Here is a 14,974-nt window from a genome sequence, read left to right as displayed (position 1 = left end):
GTGCCATGTTTTTCTCATTTTTGTGTTTTAATTGGTGAGTTCACTGCTTTAAATGGCCCCCAAGTGTCTTGCTGCAGACTGTCCGGTGTTCCTGATAAAAGAAGATTGTGATAGACCTTTTGGAGAAATGCGCGGTTAGAGAAGCTTCATTCCAGCATGAGCTAGAGTGCCCTAGACCCTGAGTTCAATGTTAATGAATCACAGCATTCTGAGGAAGGTGTCTTTAAATAGAAGCACAGGTTACACAAGGTTATATAGATGAAATGATGAAAATGTTACCAAAGGTTCACAGGACCCTCGCCCTGTATCCTTAGGGGCAGCGGTTGGTATGGGCTGATGTAGCGTTTGTGTTGACTTTGTAGAACAGAGCTTCCTCTATGTCTTGCCCATGGGCTTCTGGCCTGGGCAAGTTCACCGTGGATTCAATGTGACCATAGAAATGACAGTAAAACATCCCTGGGGTGAAAGGGTTATATCCAACTTTATTTCCAGGTGGCAGGTCAATCACTAAAATCCCGTCCACTCAGAGCGAGTCTGCATGCAGCAAGCCGGTCTCTGCCTCTGGGCCCCTCTGTCTGCACAGCTGTCCTCTGGGCCTCTGTCCTCTGCACTGCCACCACTCCAGCCTCTGCTCTGCTCTCCTGCAGCCTTGCAGCCGTGCCACCGCATTGCCCAGAGCATTGGGCAGGGCTCTTTATATAGAGTCAATAAGGGCATACTGCCCACACGTAGTGAGCTAGCCAACCAGGGCCAGGTGAGAATCCTGGGCACAGGAACCTTCACGTTATCCATGCTCTACCAACAAGAATGGGCAGTTACTACAGGCTCTGGGAACAACCAGATGAATAAGTTGTTTCTGCTTTAAAGATCATTGCTAATGTTGGAGAAACTTACCAAGGTTTAGAAAGTTTATGTACTGAATTCTACATGACATAGGTCTTTCAGCAAAGACTTTGAAGAATCTTCAGGGTTGAGATACTAGTTTATTACCATTATCAAAGAAAATTTGAGTTACTCCTATTTTAAAATATAGTACTTAAAAAGATTGTTTTTAATTCTGGAAATATTCATCTTAAACAAAATGTGCAGTTCTCTTGGTATTAATAAAATAATGTGATTGTAATTTCATGTATGTACTTTTGAAAGTGTATGTAATTATGCATTGCATTAATTCTTACTCAGTGGCCTCCCATTTATCTTGTTTCTCCTAGTGGACACAACTAAACTTGAGCATTAGGATGACTCTAGTCACATATTTCATATTTTAGATACCGGATTAATAGTCTTATTTTTGCATGCTCATTATTTCTTATTTATGCAGTTATTTAAAGATTCATCCTGCCTTTTGAAACAGATCTAGAAATAAGTATAAGATTTTCAGAAAGGACAGTGTTTTGGCTTGCAAGAGCTTCCATGAACATGAGTCCCGCTGGATTATACACTTTTTTACATGATCTTCTATTACTTTCCAGTGTTGTTTAGCATATGTTTTGCAGTCCTGAGTCAGTGGCTGCCTGCCCATTTTATTTCTTCAGCCAAACTGCCTCTAAGAACATTATCCTGATGACAGTTCTCTCTGCTCTATTTAACATTAATTCTTAAAGGAAATATGGGTCAAAGAATGTCTTAAGACCAATAGTGTCTTCAAAGACTGATTAACATCAGCATATAAAGATCACCCACAAGTGACTGAGGTATTGTTCAGCTGTCTTTGAAGAAAACTACTTTCACGTATGTTATAAGTTTGTGATTACAGCTTGGCAAGTCTAAGTGTATTAGTTTTTAGTTTTGGCACCAGTTATACTAGAAAACAGGGTTTCGATAAGTAAGAGACTGCAAATTTACCTCCCTTTGTGTCAATGTGTGCCGCATAACTCATTTATTAGGCATAAACATTTGCAGAGCAAGCCAATCTTTAATGGAGGTTTGCAGATTTGATTTGATGTTTAAGGTAAATCTACATGTTGTATTCTTTTATAAAGTGAGGGAACCTCTTGTAAAGCACATAATAACTCATCCTTTTAGTAAATTCAGGTGTTTAAGGCTGTGTGCAACAGATGTGTGCTGGGCTTAACAAAGATCCTTCACTCTGTAAGGTGACCCCAGATAGCATTTGTCTGAAGGTGTAAGTCTGAGAAAGAAGGTGGGGCAGGGAGCCAGGGTGGTTAACAAGGGGTGTACAGTGCTGGGTGGTTTATTTCTTTATTTCATTAAGTTTAATGATCATAAAACCCCACCAGGCAGGAGTTACTACTTTAAAAAGAAGATAAAACAGGCCCAGGAAGGTTAAATAATTTATCCACAGTCACACAGTTACCAAATATTAGAGCCACTTTTTGTTCCCAGGTCTGCCTGATTCCAAAGCCTTACACTTTCTCTCATCAGTCATCAGTGTTTTGTTTTTACCGTTCCTGGGAACAAAAGCCTGGACATACGAACTGAGGACAGAGCCAAGCTACTGTTCCGAGTAGCGGATCTGGGGGCTAAGGGAGAGTGTAGTGAGCTCAACAGGGTGTCTCCCCACAAGGTGTGTCCCCATCCTAAGCCAGAACCCGTGAATGTGACCTTATTTGGAAATAGAGTCTCTGCAGATGTAATCAAGTGAAGGATCTGGAGATGAGTTCATCCTGGATTACTCAGATGGGCACTAAATCCAGTGACAAGTGTACTTAGGAGAGCCCGAGGGTGGTAACACAGCCAAAAGAGGAAGAGGCAGTGTGGACTGCGAGGCAGGGATGAGAGTGGTGAGGCCTCAGGTCAAGAAATGAAGACAGGCAAGGGACAGATTGTCCTCTTGGGCCCCCAGAGGCAGCACAGCCCTGCCTGGTTTCTGACTGCTGGCAACCAGAACTGTCACAGAATGAATTTTTGTGTTCTAAGCGTCCAGGTTGCAGTGACTGGTTAGGGCTGCCTCAGGAAACTACTACAAAGAGAAGGTGCTCATCCCGAAGCAGCGCTGGGACGGGCCTGAGCACCTGCCTCTAGCCTCTGCTCTGCCAGCGATGTGGCCGATGTTGGGTAGATCACTGACCCCTGTCTCAGGCTTTCCATCAGGAAAGGGGGTGAGAAGAGCTCTCCGCCACCCTCACGGCTCTTAGGCTCATGTGGCATAACGTACTAGGCCATCTGTAAAGCTTTAAAGAAGTGTTATATTGATATGCCTCTAGATAATTCAAGAGAGTTTGTTTTACATGTGATGTTTAGTCCCTTTAAAGTAGTAAAGTCAAAGTCAGTTTTTAAGTAGGTTGGTTTGAATACTAACAGTTTAATAACACTCCTGCTAGAGAAGAAAAAATAAATTCACTGTTCCATGTGGAACAGAGGACAAAGGGTGGTCAGTGAGGGGTCAGTTTCCACTGTGCATTTCAACAACTGAGGGAAAGAGAGATCTTGAATAAGCAGGAAAAAAATGTCCTCAGAGCAGTGCTGACCAGCAGAAGTGTAAGGCAAACTGCACATGTGCGTTACAATTTTCTAGTGGTGGCTTTAGAAAAGTGAACAGCTGAAATTAATTTTAATAATACATTTATTATAATACATTTAATAAATTATTAAACTTACAAATTTAAATAAATGATACATTTCATTTAACCCAGTATATCTTAATGAAATATTTTATATTCTTACATTTACAGTGTTGTCTTCAATAACCAGTACATATTTTAAACTTACAGCACGTTGCCCTTTGGAGTGCTCAGTAAATATATGTTGCCAATAGCTATTCTGTTGGGCAAACATAGCCTTATAAACTTTGTAAACGAACAGTGTGCTTTCAGCTCTTTCTCCAGAAGACGTGTCTGGGGGGACAGGAGGTGGTTGGTGAATATTGGTTCAGTGATCTAATAAACACCTATGCATAACAATATTTTTGTCTTCCGAGGAAGTTATGCCTATCAGTTGCTTAGTTCTTTTAAAAACCTTTATTGAGTGCCTGCTGTGTGCTAGGCATTCTTCTTACAGCAGATGATGCAAAGGTAAATAAATTAGACCCTTCACTTTGAAAGAAATTAGAATCTCAAGGTCAAAACAATTAAGTAGACCGCTAATAATAAGGTGTGGTGAGAGATGGAAAGGTCATCTAGTAGGTAGAGCTTGGATTTGGATTCGGAAAGTCTTTGGTTTGGGTCTTAGTTTTAGTACTTTTTATCCATGTGACCCTGGATGATTCATCTCTTGAACTCCCTAATCTTTATTGAGAGAAGGCTGATAAAATGCCTGACATTTAGTAAACCCTCAATAAATGATACTTCTTAAAAATGTATGTTAAAAGTAATTTTAAAACAAGCTAGTTACTGAGTCTGTTGAGGAACAAAAAATGAAATGGAAGTAATGAGCAGGTGTTTCCATGGAAGAGGAAGGGCACCATTAGCCATGGAATCTGCTTAAAGGCCCAAGGAGAACTATAAACATTGATGGAACATGTGATGCTTTCTGAGTGGCTTTTAACCCATGGCTATGTATTTAAAAAAATTTTGTAAACCTGGTTTCAAATGACATCCCAGCACTTACCGTTAACCTCTCTAGATCTTCTCTTCTTTGACTGAAAAATGGGGATAATAATAATACTGGAGCCTCCATTTACTTCCTTCCAGTTACTACCCCTAAGGATAACTGCTTTTCTGACCTCTTACAGGTAGTAATTTTACAAAAACTTCTCATAAATGGAATCATGCAGTACTTACATTTTTCTCTTGCTTCTGTTAACCTTAAGAATAGTCAGTTATTTTACCAGCAAAAATGGGATTATTCAGGAACAGCAGAGAATTGTACTTCCACGCAGGCGAGCTGTGGCAAAACCATAGGCAAGTCTGGAGAACCAAAGAGACAGCCACTCTTTTATAGAGGAAAGGGCCAGTTGGCAGGGCTCTTTGAAGCACAGTATCCACTAGCGTCCCCTGGGAGTCCCTGTGTCATGGCTTCCCATTGGCTGAGGTGGGAGGCAGAAACCTTCCTCCTCCTGGGGAGTGAGGTACTTGAACAGTAAGGCATACATCTCTTGGGGTGGGTGTGAGGTATGGGATGAGGGGTAGGCATGAGAGGTCCCCTTGCAGGCCTCCTGACATCGTCATGTCAGTGAGGTTTCCCTTTATTAATTTTCACACTTCTTTTGTTCATCATTCTATGTGTGTACTTCATCTATCTCCGTGCAAGCAGTTGTAACTAGTTTGCTCTCATTGTTATAAGGTATTACACTCTGTGGTGGTATCGACTTATTTTTTGATTGTGCTGTGGATGGGTGTTTGGTGTCTCCAGGTTTTGGATCACAGAAAGAATCTTTGAATATTCTAGTACTGTGTGTGGCTTTGATGGAGAGAAAGTGTGCGTTTCTGTAGGGTGGAAATGCTTGGTTACAGGGTGTGCATATGGTCAGCTTCACTAGATGCTGCCCCAAACCTGTCCACCATTACTGTACCAATTTACCCTTTCACTAGCAGTGCATGGGGGTGAGGATGGGATTTGACATGCATATTTTGCATGTTAAAGTTAGGTTTGTGTTTTCAAAGTGTGATTGTGGCCACGTCACTCCCATGCCTTGGAAAAGCCCTTTTGCAGCTGTCTGTGCCTTCAGGACAAAGCAGCTCATGGCTTGTCAGCCCTGTTGTCATCTGGCCCCAGCTTTGCTCTACACCTTCGTCTCTAGGGGCTCCTGCTTGGTGTTGTGTCCCGCAGCCTTCCTGACCTCTGGCCTCCTTTCCACACTCTGACCCAGCTGCTCCTTTGCTGGGAGGCCTTCCCTGTACCCCTTGGCTCACTCTCATCAGTCCTTCAGTGCCTGATTCAGACATTGCTTCTTCCAGAAAGTCGTTCCTGACCCCCCTGTTAGCAAACTTTTCATACAGACATTTGTGACTCCTTCTTTAGAGTCAGAAATCTTGAGTGTGTGTGTGTGTGAGGGGGCAGACTGTATTACTGTCTTATTCAAGTAAAAGTCACTGGGCTTTAACTGTGCCTTTGCTGTTTACTAGTTGTTTGGCCTTGGACAAATCTCTTAATCTCTTTGACCCTCAGTTTTCTGATCTGTAAAATGAAGGAGAAGGAAGGTGAAGAGGATGAAGAAGGAGGGAAGGATATAGGGGAGAGGAGACTGTGACCACAGAGGAGAGGAGGAAGATTAGATGTTGGGAAGATGAATATATGGGCTTACACTTAGAACCTGGCACCTCATAAGTGCTGTATGAAGGTTAACTATTAGAATTAGCAACGAAATGCTTTTGAAATGAAATACAGAATTTAGCATTTAATGTTTTCTGTTTTTTATTTTTGAACTTGAAAAGAAATCTGTAAGAATGTCAGCTGAGAGCAGAAGCCATATCTTCCCTCATTTGCAGTGCCTGGCAGAGTGCTGAACACACGAAGGGCTTAAATCCTTGCTGGCCAGCCCTCCACTCTTTGCCTACTTGGATGCATACGCCCTTTCTGTGGTGGAAGTGCTTGCTCCGTTTCGAATTAACAGTACTTTTACTTTTCTCTTTTCTTCCTTTTAGTTCAGATCAGCATGCTGATGATGTTTGTTATTCTCTTATGACAAGATCATAATCTCTTTAAATATGTGGCCTTAAATTCTTTTTCTTTGCAGAGTTTTTCCAGGGAAACATGGATCTATTTTTTTGTGATAGAAATGGTTAGGAAAAAGAATTGACTTAGATGTATTCACTTCATAGGCCACTTTGCAGAACCTACTGTGAGTGTGGTGCATTCTTCCTTTTATTAAATAAGTCTTATTTTTACTAGTCCTTTTGTCCCTTATTGGTCATTATATTTATATTCACAGGAGCTCAGGCTTTTGGACACAACTGGCTCTCAGGTAGGTGTCATTGGTTGGCAATGGCTTGATGGTGTTACCAGTTTTCTGATTCATCCTAATCCTATCCAGTTATACAAGACTGCAGTTCATTAATGATAACAGTAACTTATTAAATCAAATTTGAAGATACAGCCTTCTAGTTACTCAAGTGATCATGTTTACCATACAGAGTATCCCTGCCTAGTGTCAGCCCAGGTCACAGATTAGGGTTTGGCAAATAGACATTAAGAACTAGAAACTGTGGACAGTTGGGAAGGATTGCTCACGAAGGCCTATCCAGTTTATTCCAGTGAATAAACTCCTGACCCACTTCAGAATCCCTCTCCATAATGGCCAGTGTTCCCTCATACAGCTTTTTTTCTTTATATAAATACACTGTTTTAATTAATGTGAGGTACTCAGACATTTTTGTTTCTTGATCACAATTAAGACTGAGACTATACTCTGGTTATTTGTTTGGTGTGTGTGTATGTGTACAGTCACACGAATTTCTGTATGTAGACTCATGTAACTGTCACTATAGTCATGATACACAGTTCTAACATTCCAAACAAATCCCTTATGCTGTCCCTTTACTATGACATCTTTCTCTCCTCCTAACCCAAGACAACTATCAGCATGTTCTCTGTCACTGTGGTTTTCTCTTCCACAGTGTCACATACCTGGAATCACATACCATGTGACATTATGAGACAGGCTGCTTTCACTAAGCATAATGTCTTAGTCATCCAAGTTATTGGGGTATCAGTAGTTCTTTCTTGTTGCAAAACACTTGTTACTGCGTGGCGTTCTGTTATCTGCCTGTACCATCGTTTGTTTAACCATTTACCTATTGAAGGACATTTGGGTTGATTCCAGTTTTTGGTAATTTTGAATAAAGCTGCTCCAAACATTCTTGTACAGATGTTTTGCATGAACATAAATTTTTACTTTCTTAGTTAGGGTAAACTGCTTTCCTAAACTCTGACTTAACTACGTGTAGTCTCTGAAGTCTCTGGTGTGGTCAGACCATGTGGTCAATTGGTGTGTTGATAGAGATCTCACTGAATGCCTGAAGTCAAAACCTTTTAAAAAGAAAAAAAAAATATGACAGAAAAAAGGAGAGGAAGGGTGAAAAAAGAAATGGGAAAATTATCCCTGTGTTTGTCTCTTGGCTCTGTGTTGGGGGACACCTTCACAACTTTGCCGCTGCATTTACATCCTGCTTGCATTGGGCCTAAACATCAACCAGAGGTCAGAATTGGAGAGTTTAGGATCTTCTCAGTTCTTTCCTGAGCTTGTGTCCTGCCCCAGGAATGCGGCTCTCTGAATTCCCCAGTATGAGTGGGACCTTTCAGTGTCCTACTTCCCCAAAGAATCTCTTCCTCAGCTTTTCCTCCTGGGCTTTCAGTGTGTCTATTGTTTGCTTCAGCTGTAATTTTTTTACCCCAGGTGGCAGTGGGAGATTCCTTTGCTTTTCAGTGTTTTCCGGGAATGCTTCTTGAGAAGCCACTTGCTGCCTGAGAGAGTTCTCAGTTAGGTAAATGATGTCATGTACCTCATGTCAGTCCTTTAGGTAGCCCCCAGACAGGTCAAAGGAGACAACCAAAGTTTTTTGAGAACAAGGTCTACCCTGTTTCTGGAGCAGGGACCATGCTGAGAATGTGGCTGCCTGGTTGCGAGCACTGCCGAGCAAGGTAGGGGATGGGTGAGGCCAAGTAGAAACAGGCAGGGTGCTCCTTGTGGTTTTAAGTTGTATTTTTCTGGACTTGGTGTCTCCCTGATTGTTGTAAACATTTGACTGTTTTCCAGAGTTCTGACAGAGTTGCTAAGAACAGGTTTGGCTCATTTTTTTGAAATTTCTGCTGAGGGACATGCCCCTTGACTGCCCTCCTTTGCCATTTTTGCTAACTCCACTGTATCTACCAAAAACCCACAGCTAACATTGTAATAATGAGATAGTCGATTTTTTCCCATTAAGATCATGTATAAGGCAAGGTGTCCCCCCGGCCACTCCTTTTCAACATTGTGCTGGAAGTCCTAGCTAATGCTATAAAACAAGGAAAGGAAATAAATGTGCAGATTGGGAAGGAAGAAAAAAGTTGTCTTGGCAGATGTCATGATTATGTAGAAAATCTGGAACAAGTGACAAAAAAACAAACAACATACAATTAAGCAAGGTTGCAGGATTAAATTAATGAACAAAAGTCAATTGCTTTCCTATATGCAAGTAAAAAGCAAGGATATTTGAAGTTAAAAACACAGTATTCCTCCAAAGCACCCCCCAAAATGAAATACTTAGATATAAATATGAGAAAATATGTACAAAATATGTCTGATAAAAGCCACAGAACTCCATTGAATGTAATAAAGAACTAAATAAATGGAGAGAGATCCCATGTTCATGCATAAGAAGAATAGAAAGATTCAATAATTGTCAAGATGTCAGTTCTTTCTAACTTAATTCATGCAGCCCCAATCAAAATCCCAGAAGGTTATTTTGTGGTATGAACAACCTGGTTTTAAGGTTTATGTGGAGACACAAAGGACCCAGAATACCCAACACAGTATTGAAGAAGAACAGAGCTGGAGGACTGATACTCCTTGATGTCTTGACTTCCTATAAAACTGTACTAAGACAGTGAGGTATTGGTGAAAAAAATAGGCTGGCCGATCAATGGAACAGAATGGAGAGCCTAGAAATAGACCCATGTAAATATAATCAACCCATATTTGACAAAGAAACAAAGATAATACAATGGAATTTGAAGGTAGTCTCTTCAACAAAAACTGCTTGAACTACTGGACATCCACATGCAAAAAAATACATATATTTCCATACAGACCTTATACCTTCATGAAGAATTAATTCAAAATGGATCATAGACATAAATGTAAAATACACAACTGTAAAACTAGAGGTAAGAGAGGAGAAAACCTAGATGACCTTCTGTATGGGTGATGACTTCTTATTGCAAGTCAAAAGGCACAAGCCATGAAAAAACAATTGATAGGTTGGACTTCATTAAAATAAAAAATGTCTGCTCTATAAAAGACAGTGTTAAAGATATTGAGAAGAGAAGCTTCAGATTGCTAGAAAGTATTTTTAAAAGACACATCTGCTGCAGAACCATTATCCAAAATACACAAAAAGCTCTTAAGCCTCAGCCATAAGAAAACAAACTGCCTGATTAGAATAGACACCTTACTAAAGATGTACAGCTGTCAAAGGAGCACATGAAAAGATGCCCCATATCATGTGTCATCAGGAAATGCAAATTAAAACAGTGAGTTATCACTATTTACCTGTAAGAATGACTAAGATCCAGAACACTGGCAACACCAAATGCTGGTGAGAATATGGAGCAACAGGAACGCTCATTCACTGCTGGTGGTACAGGCATATTGGAAAACAGTTTGGTGGTTTCTTACAAAAGTAAACATATTCTTACCATACAGCTCAGCCATCATGCTTCTTGGTATTCACACAAATGAGTTGAAAATTATGCTCATACAAAAACCTGAACATGGATGCTTATAACAGGTTTATTTGTAATTTGCAAGTCTTGGAAGCAATCAAGGTGTCCTCTGGTAGGTAAATGGGTAAATAAACTGTGGTATATCTAGACAATGGAATATTATATAGAGATAAAAAGAAATGAGCTGTTAAGCCATAAAGACACAGAGGAACCTTAAATGCATATTACTAGGTGAAATAAATCATCCTGAAAAGCCTAGGTAGATACTGCATGATTCCAACTACATTACATTCTGGAAAAGGCAAAACTATGGAGACAGAAAAATGATCAGTGGTTGCCTGGAACTGGGAATATGGGGAGGGCTGAATAAGTGGAGTGCAAAGGATTTTAAGGTTGGTGAAAGTACTGTATCATACACAGTATGATACTCTAGTGTGGATACGTGTTATATATTTGTCCAAACCCATGACGTGGACACCAAGACTGAACTCTAATGTCAACTTAGACTTAGGTGATTATGACGTGTCAGTGCAGGTTCACTTGACAGTAACAAATGTCCCACTCCAGTGGAGGATGCTGATAATGGGGGAGGCTGTGCACGTGTTGAGCAGGTGGTAGATGGGAATTCTTTGTGCCTTCTCTTCAATTTTGCTGTAAGACCTAAAAATGCTCTAAAAAATTCTCTTTAAAACAATGAGTTGAATGTTTGAGCTTACTATGTTAAATTCAAATGTATTGCAGTGAGAATTCTCTTAGGGCCCATATTATTATCAAAGGGATGATAAAAATTCATTATTTTTAAAAATACCCTTGGCCCCGTTAAAAATGTTTCCTCTGCAATCTTTTGAACTACAAAGTTAGTATCAGCCTAACAGTGGTTTACTGTGTCAGAGACAGGAAGTGTCTTTATCATCAGTAATGGTTTGGAACTCAGTGTGCTGTTTGAAACCCACTGAAAGACTACAAAGGGCTAGGAGGATATCTTTTCCCCTTTTTAGCACAAGGCAGAGATTGGAATTATTTAGGTGAAATGATGTTACAGTAAGATGTGGGGTATCTGGTTTTGCTGCCTTACCTCACCTCCTTGGTCACGTAGCTTGGCCTTGGCCTCCTCATTTATAAGACGAGGGGTTCAGTGATTGCCACAGTTCCTTCTAGTTCCAGGACTCTGGCTTTATACACCATATTGATTCTTAGCAATAATAATTTTAAATGTCTTGTTGGGAAGGAAAATTATACTGATAAAATGTTTTCAGAATCTTTATATACATTATTTATGTATTTATTTTTATTATGGTATCATTGATATACAGTCACATGAGCAACATTGTGGGTACTAGATTCCCCCCATTATCAAGTCCCCGTCACATACCCCATTACAGTCACTGTCCATCAGCATAGTAAGATGCTGTAGAGTCACTACTTGTCTTCTCTGTGCTAGCCTTCCTCGTGCCCCTCCACTACATTATGTGTGCTAATCATAATGCCCCTTAATACCCTTATCTCTCCCTTCCCACCCACCCTCCCCAGTCCCTTTCCCTTTGGTAACTGTCGGTCCATTCTTGCGTTCTGTGAGTTTGCTGTGGTTTTGTTCCTTCAGTTTTTGCTTTGTTGTTATACTCTACAGAAGAGTGAAATCATTTGGTACTTGTCTTTCTCCACCTGGCTTATTTTACTGAGCATAATACCCTCTAGCTCCATCCATGTTGTTGCAAATGGTAGGATTTGCTTTCTTATGGCTGAATAATGTTCCATTGTGTATATGTACCATCTCTTCTTTATCCATTCATCTACTGATGGACTGAGGTTGCTTCCATTTCTTGGCTATTGTAAATAGTGCTGTGATAAACATATGGGTGCATATGTCCTTTTGAATCTGGGATCCTGTATTCTTAGGATAAATTCCTAGGAGTGGAAATACTGGGTCAAATGGTATTCCTATTCTTAGTTTTTTGAGGAACTTCCATACTGCTTTCCACAATGGTTGAACTAATTTACATTCCTACCAGCAGTGTAGGAGGGTTTGTTCCCCTTTCGCCACCCTCGCCAGCATTTGTTATTGTTTGTCTTTTGGATGGTTGCCATCCTAACTGGTGTGAGATGATACCTCATTGTGGTTTTAATTTGTATTTCTCTAATGATTAGCGATGTGGAGCATCTTTCCATGTGCCCACTGGCCATCAGAATTTCTTCTTTGGAAAAGTGTCTGTACAGATCCTATGCCCATTTTTTAATCGGATTATTTGCTTTTTGGTTTTTGAGGTGTGTGAGCTCTTTATATATTTTGGATGTCAACCCCTTATTGGATATGTCATTTATGAATATATTCTCCCATGCTGTAGGATGCCTTTTTGTTCTATTGATGGTGCCCTTTGGTGTACAAAAACTTGTAACTTTGATATCATCCCACTTGTTCATTTTTGCTTTTGTTTCCTTTGCCTGGAGAGATATGTTCATGAAAAAGTTGCTAATGTTTATATTAAAGAGAGTTTTGCCTATGTTTTCTTCTAAGAGTTTAGTGGTTTCATGACTTACATTCAGATCTTTGATCCATTTTGAGTTTACTTTTGCGTATGGAGTTAGACAGCAATCCAGTTTCATTCTCTTGCACGTAGCTGTCCAGTTTTGCCAACACCAGCTGTTGAAGAGGCTGTCATTTCCCTATTGTACATCCGTGGCTCCTTTATCATATATGAATTGACCATATATGCTTGGGTTAATATCTGGACTCTATTCTGTTCCATTGGTCTGTGCGTCTGTTTTTGTGCCAGTACCAAATTGTCTTGATTACCATGCTTTGTAGTAGAGCTTGAAGTCGAGAAGCATAATCCCCCCAGCTTTATTCGAGAAGCATAATCCCCCCAGCTTTATTCTTCCTTCTCAGGATCACTTTGGCTATTCGGGGTCTTTTGTGGTTCCATATGAATTTTAGGACTATTTGTTCCAGTTCATTGAAGAATGCTGTTGGTAATTGATAGGGATTGCACTGAATCTGTAGATTGCTTTAGGCAGAATGGTCATTTTGATGATATTAATTCTTCCTACCCAAGAGCACTGGATGAATTTCTGTTTATTAATATCCTCTTTAATTTTTCTCAAGAGTGTCTTATAGTTTTCAGGGTGTAGGTCTTTCACTTACTTGGTTAGGTTTATTCCTAGATATTTTATTCTTTTTGATGCGATTGTGAATAGAATTGTTTTCCTGATTTCTCTTTCTGCCAGTTCATCGTTAATGTATAAGAATGCAACAGATTTCTGTGTATTAATTTTGCATCCTGCAACTTTGCTGAATTCAGATGTTAGTTCTAGTAGTTTTGGAGTGGATTCTTTAGGGGTTTTTTTATGTACAACATCGTGTCATCTCCAAACAGTGGCAGTTAGACTTCTTCCCTACCAATTTGGATGCCTTTTATTTCTTTGTGTTGTCTGATCGCCATGGCTAGGACCTCCAGTACTATGTTGATTAAAAGTGGGGAGAGTGGGCATCCTTGTCTTGTTCCCAATATTAGAGGAAAAACTTTCAGCTTTTCACTGTTAGGTATGATGTTGGCTGTGGGTTTTTCATATATCGCCTTTATTATGTTGAGGTACTTGCCCTCTATACCCATTTTGGTGAGAGTTTTTATCATGAATGGGTGTTGAATTTTGTCAAATGCTTTTTCAGCATCTGTGGAGATGATCATGTGATTTTTGTCCTTTTTATTGATATAGTGATGATGTTGATGGATTTTTTGAATGTTGTACCATCTTTGCATCCCTGGGATGAATCCCACTTGATCATGGTGTATTATCCTCTGGATGTATTTTTGAATTCAGTTTGCTAATATTTTATTGAGTATTTTTGCATCTATGTTCATCAGGGATATTGGTCTGTAGTTTTCTTTTTTTGTGTTGTCTTTGCCTGATTTTAGTATTAGAATGATGCTGGTTTCATATGAGTTTGGAATTATTCCCTCCTCTTCCATTTTTTCGAAAACTTTAAGGAGAATGGGTATTATGTCTTCTCTAAATGTCTGATAAAATTCAGCCGTGAAGCCATCTGGTATGGGGCTTTTGTTCTTGGGTAGTTTTTTGATTAACAATTCAATTTAATTGCTGGTAGTTGGTCTGTTCAGATTTTCTCTTTTTTCCTGGGTTAGTCTTGGAAGGTTGTGTTTTTCTAGAAAGTTGTCCATTCTAGGTTATCCAGTTTGTTAGCATATAATTTTTCATAATATTCTCTAATAATTATTTGTATTTTGGTGGTGTCTGTAGTGATTATTCCTTTCTTATTTCTGATTCTGTTTATGTGTGTAGATTCTCTTTTTTTCTTGGTAAGTCTGGCTAGGGGTTTATTTTGTTCATTTTCTCAAAGAATCAGCTCTTGGTTTCATAAATTTTTTCTGTTGTTTTATTCTTCTAAATTTTATTTATTTTCTGATCTTTATTATGTCCCTCCTTCTACTGACTTTGGGCCTCATTTTTCTTTTTCCAGTTTCAATAATTGTGACTTTAGGCTATTTATTTGGGATTGTTTTTCCTTCTTTACATAGGCCTGGATTGCTATGTACTTTCCTCTTAGAACTACCTTTGCTGTGTCCCACAGAAGTTGGGGCATTGCCCTATTGTTTTCATTTGTCTCCATATATTGCTTGATCTCTGTTTTACTTTGGTCATTGATCCATTGATTATTTAGGAGCATGTTGTTAACCTCCATGTGTTTGTGAACCTT

This window comes from Manis pentadactyla, chromosome 12 (genome assembly GCF_030020395.1).
Source record: "Manis pentadactyla isolate mManPen7 chromosome 12, mManPen7.hap1, whole genome shotgun sequence".
NCBI lineage: Eukaryota > Metazoa > Chordata > Mammalia > Pholidota > Manidae > Manis > Manis pentadactyla.
This window is presented reverse-complemented; position numbering follows the sequence as displayed.